General features: G+C 42.3%; 1 pseudogene; it reads right to left on the bottom strand.

The window, feature by feature from the left end:
• Positions 1 to 227: 227 nt before the first annotated feature.
• Positions 228 to 1,692, bottom strand: LOC102865562 (annotated as a pseudogene).
• Positions 1,693 to 7,531: the final 5,839 nt, after the last annotated feature.

The raw sequence follows: 7,531 nt of genomic DNA on the forward strand, positions 1-7,531 counted from the left end.
TTCCAATCAAAAGCTTGGCCACAGTCACCACAGAAGTGTCGCTTATGTCCAACATGGCTCTTACAATGGATGACCAGCTGTGACTTCCAGCTGAAGCTTCGTCCACACTCCTCACAAGGGTAGCTGAAGGGGCCAGTGGAGATGTGCCAGGGACGGGACCGTGGCTATGGAGTGATCGGTGGTAGTCTCTCAGCACTTCCAAGTGCCGGCTGGCTCCCTGCATGTGCTCACCTATGAATGACGAATACTGACTTCCAATCAAATTCGAGGCCGCGCTGCTCACATATATAGGGTTTCCTGAGTGGTGCCTGTGTCTCCAACCCAGGCCCGGGTGACGCGGTCCAGCCTTGTACACCACTGGCCTGCGGCACTGGGACACACATGGTGGCTGGGCCTCGCAGAGGCCAGACCTCTGGGGAGGCTGTGGGCACCTCCAGGGGGCTCCTGCCCTCATCTCCCACAGAGATCACGGTCCCATACTTCTGAAGCATCGCATCCCAGTACAGCTCCTTCTGTGATGTGTCTAGCAGCCCCCACTCCTGCATCCTGGGAGGAAGGAACGATGTAGAGGTTGTGTTCTGACGTTCAAGGTGCCTCTCAGGTCCCTGGGCTGGAATCAGAGGAACAGGCGGAGCTATCTGCTGCCTGTCGGCATCTGGCTCCTCCTTCACGTTGCAGTTGAGCTGGGCAGGCTCCTCTATCAGGGCAAGACGGGGTTCTGCAGAGCCTGAGGGGAGGTGACCCTGTGATGCTAATTTGGCCTTCTGAGGTGTTGGAAATACCTCCTGCCCTAGAACATGGGCTGTGATCCAGCCCAAGAGCTGCCCAGGGTCATGCTGCAGGCCTTCACCAGGGCCACCACCTCCTCAGGGGTGCCTGGATGCTGCTCACGAACCCAGGCCTGGATCTCGGGGGGGCAGCACCCCCAGGAACTGCTCCAGCACCAGCAGCTCCAGCATCTGCTCCTTGGAACGAGCCTCGGCGGCCGCAGCCACTGGTGGCACAGCTGGCACAGCCGGGCCAGGGCCTCGAGGGGCCCAGCTGCTTCCTGGTAGCGGAAGCTTCGGAAGCTCAGGCCTCCAGATCCTCCAAGGTGGTTGTGGGGTCCACAGGAGGCAGGTAGAGGCCAGGCAGCATCCTTGTGTGGAAGGTCTTGTTGGAGTTGCCAGCAGAGTGCTTCAGGAATTCTGGAAGGGCCAGCTCCTCTGAGACTTTCTGCTGTTTGCTTGGAGCACTCGTGACACTCTCTTCCGTCTTCTTGGTCTTCTTGCTCTGCAAAGCGTTGTATTCGTCTGTGTGGTGGCGTTTCAGGTGCCTTTCTAAGTTGGCTGCGTGGTCTCCAACCATGTCTGTGTTACAGATTTTACAAGTGCTTTTATTTTCAATCTTTTCATACTTGAAGAACTCCTGACATGGATTCTCTCTGGTCCGTCCCATACTAGAATCTGACAGATTTCCGCTCGGTGCAGAAGTCGACGGAGGCAGCAGCTCCTTCGATGCCGGCCCGGTCTCCGCCCCACCGCGCACCTGTCCCTCACATCTTCGCGAACTCGCGCCATGAGAGGACGAGCCGGGGCGGAAACGGCCACCCCCGGCGGCCTGCGGAGCGTCCCGCGTCAGCAGCGGCCAGACCACGGCGCTGGGCCCCAGGCCACTTCCGAGGAATGGCGCCGCGCCAGGGCCGCACGCCATTCCCTCTACTTCACCATTTTGTCCCTTTGTTTTTGTTTCCCAACATTATCGTGCAATTTTCAAATTCCTTCTGGCATTCATTTTGATCTTTCTTTTCTCCCCTGTCTTTGTAATGACCTTTCCCTTTCTTGCTGTATGGTATACTTTATGTCACCACACAACTCATTTGGCCTTTAGTCATTAGCATTCAATGCATCAAATCTATTTTTTAAATATTTGGGGGTGTTTGTTTGTTTGTTTGTTTGTTTTAAATCAGGTGGGATAGACTTGAAGTTGAGTTCTGGTTCTTGTGCACTGTTTTCATTTCTTCTGCTTAAATTTGAACTTGCACATGTTCCACCGTCAGTACCTGGTCTGGTTCTCACTGCCAATATTGAGCTATTCCAACACTTCTTTCCACAGATATAGTGGTCTTTGTGGATAGTCATAATTTGTATTTTTAAAAAAGATATTTGCAATTAATAAATCATTGATTGTAAACCAATTCAGTCATTCTGTTTCTATCCTCATTTCTGTCACTAAGTCTATAATTTCCAACTACCAATACTTCTTCATTTCCAACTGGTGCATTCTAGTTTTTATCAATTATTATCATCACTGCATCTTGACTGTATATTCGATTGTTTCATGCTGCAAAAGTTGGTAGACATTCTCAATTTCCTTATCTTTTGCTCTAGCTGTTGATAACTGAATAATAGTTGGATTAACAGGTCTTTCTTTCCCTTTAGTTTTTTTTATTCGTTTGCATATATTCATTCAAATACATTGTGTTTTGTACATGTTTTGTACTTTCTGTTTTATACATTTGCATCCATTGCCTTGGGAAAGTCAGCTGTCAGAAACCTCTCAAGAGTACTGAAGAGTGACAACATCAGACAGGAAACTAAGGTGCACCTGATCCAGGCTATAGTCTTCACAATTCTGTGCTGTACATCGGAGAGTTGGACAGTGACTAGGGATGATAGAAACAGAATTGATGCCTTTGATCTGTGGTGCTGGAGAAGAGTGTTGAATATACCATGGACTGCTAAGAGAACAAACAGGTTTGTCCTGGAGAGGGTGAAGCCAGAATGCTCCTTGGAGTCAATGATTCTGAAGCTTCGTCTGACATACTTTGGGCATGTTACAAGGAGGGACTGGTCCTTGGAGAGGGGCATTGTGTTTGGGAAAGTGGAGGTACAGCGCAGGAAAGGAAGACCTTCAATGAGATGGATCGATTCTCTGACTGGGGTGGTGGGGGTGAGTGTGTTGGAGACAGTGAGGTTGGCACAGGGTAGAGTAGGGTTTAGGGCTCTTGTACATAAGATCACTATGAGTCGCAAGTGATCCGACGGCACACAGTAATAACAACCATTGTTCTATGTCTACTATGATCCCATCTTTTCAAGCCCATTGAAACTTTCCCATTACTTCACTCTCCCTCCACCCACTAATCTCTGCTTTCCCAGTGATTTTCCTCCTTCCTCTTTTTATAGCCCCTCTCTCTCCTTTCTCTTTTGAACATTTATACATATCTTACTTAGTTACCTTTTATTTTCACAATAGTGGCCTTCTGCAATATTTGTCCTTATATAACTGAGATATTTCACTCAGCAAAATGCTCTCTAGTCTCTCCCAAGTGATATAGTACTTTGCAAAACCATTGTTAATTAGTACTGCATAGTATCCCATTGTGTGAATTTATAAAAATTTCTCAATCCATTCATTTGTTAGTAATGGTATTTGGGCTGTTTCCATTGTACTGCTATTATGAATAATGCTGTAATGAACATAGGTAGTCAAATGTTCATTCATCTTTATATATTCCTAACAGTGGAATTGCTGCATCATATTTGGTTTATATGTTCAGTTTTTTTGATGAAATGCTAAACCACTTCCTATAACAGTTGTACCATTTTACAATCCCACCGACACCATATTCGTTCTTCAAGGAGATATGGAAAAGGCAGTTTTCAGCTTCATTTGGAAAGGAAAGAGACCTAAAATAAGCAAAGCTCTTCTAAAAGAACAGCAAGGAAATTGGAGACATCTCACTTTCTGATCTCAAATCAACTACACAACTATAGTAATAAAAAAAATCATCATATTGGTACAATAACAGATATCTAAATCATGAAATAGAATTGAGAATACAGAAATCAGTTCATCAATCTATGGTCCACTAATATTTGGTAAGACAATAAAAACTACTATATGGGGAAATGACAGCCTCTTTAATAGATGATGTTGGCAAAACTGGATGTTTGCCAGCAGAAAATTTTAAAAGGTCTACCTTGTCTGTGTATAGATAGTGTCCTATCACATGTAACATAGTATGCCAGGCTCGATCTTGAAATGGTCTTTTTGACTGTAAGTACAGCACATTCTTCCTGTATTTTTTTATCCCAGGATAGTTAATCATATGATTATTTGCTTCAAAATGTCCAGTTGCCAGTCCATCTCAGCCCACTAATGATTACAATGTTCATTCCAAGTATAATATCCTTTTTCAAGACTTGCCCCCTTTTAAAAAATTTGCCCCAAGTATCTAAGGTAAAGTTTCATCATTCTTGCCTCCAAGAAGCAGTCTAGTTGCACTTTCTCCAGGACACATTTTTTTTTTCTTTTGGCAGTCCCTGAATAGTCAGTACTCTTTACCAATATTACATCTCAAAGGCATTCATGATTCTTTTCTGTCATCCTTACTTACTGGCCAACTTGCAAGTACAAAGCAAGTAAATTAAGAGACCATGGCTAGGATCAAGTACATCTTGGACTTTAAACTGATATCATTGCTTTTCAACACTTTGGAGATGTCCTGGGCAGCAGATTTGCCAATGTCGTACAACTTTTGATTTCTTGATTGCTGGTGTCCAGGGACGATAGATCCAAGTAAAATTAAATCCTTGACAATATACACCTTTTCTCTATCTCTCATGATATTGTTTGTTGGCTGGGTGGTGAAGATTTTTGTCTTCTTAATGTGGCGATGTAATCTGTACTGAAGCTGTAGTCCTTGATCTTCCACAGCAAACATTTCAAGTCCTCACTTCGACAGCAAAGTTGTGTCATCTGCATAATGTAGGATGTTGATAAATCTTCCTGATCTAGATGTCACATTCTTCTTCATAGAGTCTAGTTTCCTGAGTGATTTGCTCACCATACAGATGGAATAGATATGGAGAGAAGATACTTCGCTGCAATAAATATTTCTTGATTTTAAACCATACTTTAAAAAAAAAAAACTTGCTCTGTTCGCATGACAGCCTCTTGGTCTAGGTATAGGGTTTTTTGTGGACACATTTTAAGTGTTCTATTATTCCCATTCTTCTCAACGTTATTCAGTTTCTGGTGATCCACACGGTCAAATTTCTTAACATGGTGAATAAAACACAAATAGGCATTCTTCTTGTATTCTATGCTTTCAGCCAAGAGCCATCTGCCATCAATAATTATATTTCTGGTACCATAGTCTCTTCTAAACATAGTTTGAACTCAATGAATGCAATGTTCTAGCCATTTTTATGAACCTGAGCAAGATTTTGCTAGCAGGTGTTATTAATGATATTGTTCAATAATTTCCACATACTGTTGGATCACCTTTCTTGAGAATGGGAACAAATATGGATCTCTGCCAGTCAGCCAGCCAAGTAGCTGTCTTCTAAATTTCTTGACATAGAATGATAAAAACATCCATAGCTATATCTGTTAGTTGAAACATGTCAATTGGTATCTCATCAGTTCCCACAGAATGACTAAAATAATCTAACTATAGTAAGTTGATGAAGATACAGCACATCTAGAATTTCCCTACACTGCCAGTAAGAAGGTAGTTTGGTCTTTTCTAACACAGTTAAACATTTTATTTACAATTGGACATAGTAATTCTACTACTAGGTTCTCCCATAAGAGACAAAAATTGTCACCATGTAGACAAAAAAAAATCATGACAGTTTTATTGGGAATAAAAATAAACCAACTGGAAATAATGCGAATGTCCATCAAGAGGTAAATGTAGAAACCAGTTTTGGGATAGCTATACCATAGAGTTATTAGTTACTGTTGAGTTGGATTGCTGGTGGCTTAGTGGGAAGAAGCTGAGCTGCAATCTCACAGGCATGCAGTTTAAATCCACCAACTGCTCCCCAGAAGGAAGACGAGCAATCTCTTGCCATGCGATTTCCTGCTTGCAAAAACCTGCTGGAGGGTCAGCCATGGGTTGGTTAAGACTTGATGGCATACGACAATAACAACTCCTGAGTCAGTATGACCCACAGCCACTATATGAACAGCATAACTGAACTCTGTCCAGTTCTGCACTATCTTTGCAATTGATGCAATAGTCTAGCCCATTATAGCCACTGTGTATTTTGAGTGTCTTCCAACTGAAAGGGCTGCTCTTCCAGCCTTACACTGAACATTACTCTTTTGTAATCCACAATGTTTTCCTTGACTGATAATTGGAAGTAGATCACCAGGCCTTTCTTCCTAGTCTGCCTCAGTCTAGAAGTGCTGTTAAAACCTTTTTGCCAAAGATGACCTCTACTGTATTTGAAATAATGGTGGTTTGATACCCAAAACAAATGGGTGAATTTAAATATAAATATAAAAATAAAAAAGGGATCATTATGCTGAGTTTAAAAAGATGATTTTCAAAAAAATTGTGCATAATGCATTATTTCATCTATATAAATTATAGAAAAACAAACAATCTACAGTGATAAAAAATCAGTCAGTGGTTGCCTGAGGATTGTGGGTAGAAGTAAGAAAAACTTACATGAGTATGAGAAAACTTTTGGGATTGACAAATATATTTGTTATCTTAATTGTAGTGATCATTTCCTGGCTATATGCATGTTGTTGTTATATGCCATCGAGTCAACTGCAAGTCATAGAGACCGTATGCACAATATCTCTGAACCCTGCTCTATCCTAAGACAATCTCACTGTTTCTCATACACATACCTTCATTACCTCAATTATTGTGTCAATCCATCTCATCCAGGGTATTCCTCTCCTGTGCTGTCTGTTGACCCTTCCAAGCACTATATATCCTTCTCCAAAGACTTGTTCCTCCTGGCTATATGCCTAAAGTATGTGAAACAGAGTCTCAAAATCCTGTCTTTCAAGAAGCTGCTTGGTTTTACCCTCTCCAGGACAAACTTGTTTGTTATCTTAGCTGTCTGTGGTATATTTAATAGTCTTCTCCAGAATAACAGCTCAAAGGCATCAATTCTTCATCTGTCATCCTTGGTCATTGTCCAGCTCTCTGATACATAGAAAGTAATTACGAAGACCATGGCTGTGATTAGGCACATCTTAGTCTCTAGACTCTAGCACACTGGAGAGGGTCCCAACAGCAGATTTTTCTAATGCAATTCACCTTTTGATTTCCTGACTGCTGGTGCCACGAGTGTTGATTGTGGTGTCAGGAAGCTGCATTGTAATCTGGAAGGCAAACAGTACAAGTACACCAGCTGCTCTGTGGAAGAAGGATGGGTGATCTCCTGTGTGCTTAACTGCCTCTGAAAACCCACTGAAGGGTCAGCTATGCATCAGTTCTGATTTGATTGTATATACATCAATAACAATATTCATATACTATTTAAAAAAAATGTGTGCTTTATTTTACTGTGCTCATGTAAAACCTATACCTAAACCAGGAAGCTGTCATAAAGAGCAAGGGGAAAATGGCTTCATTCAAACTGAAGAATGAAATGCATCAAGAATGTATCCTTTCCTCATACCTTTTCAATCTACATGCAGAACAGATCATCCAGGGGGCTGGACTTTATGAAGAAGAATGTAGCATCAGGTTTTGAGGGAAACTCAACAACAAAGGTGTTTTATACAGATGACA

The sequence above is a fragment of the Elephantulus edwardii genome, unplaced genomic scaffold (genome assembly GCF_000299155.1).
Source record: "Elephantulus edwardii isolate Elephantulus edwardi_28Jun2011 unplaced genomic scaffold, EleEdw1.0 scaffold00002, whole genome shotgun sequence".
Taxonomy (NCBI): Eukaryota; Metazoa; Chordata; class Mammalia; order Macroscelidea; family Macroscelididae; genus Elephantulus; species Elephantulus edwardii.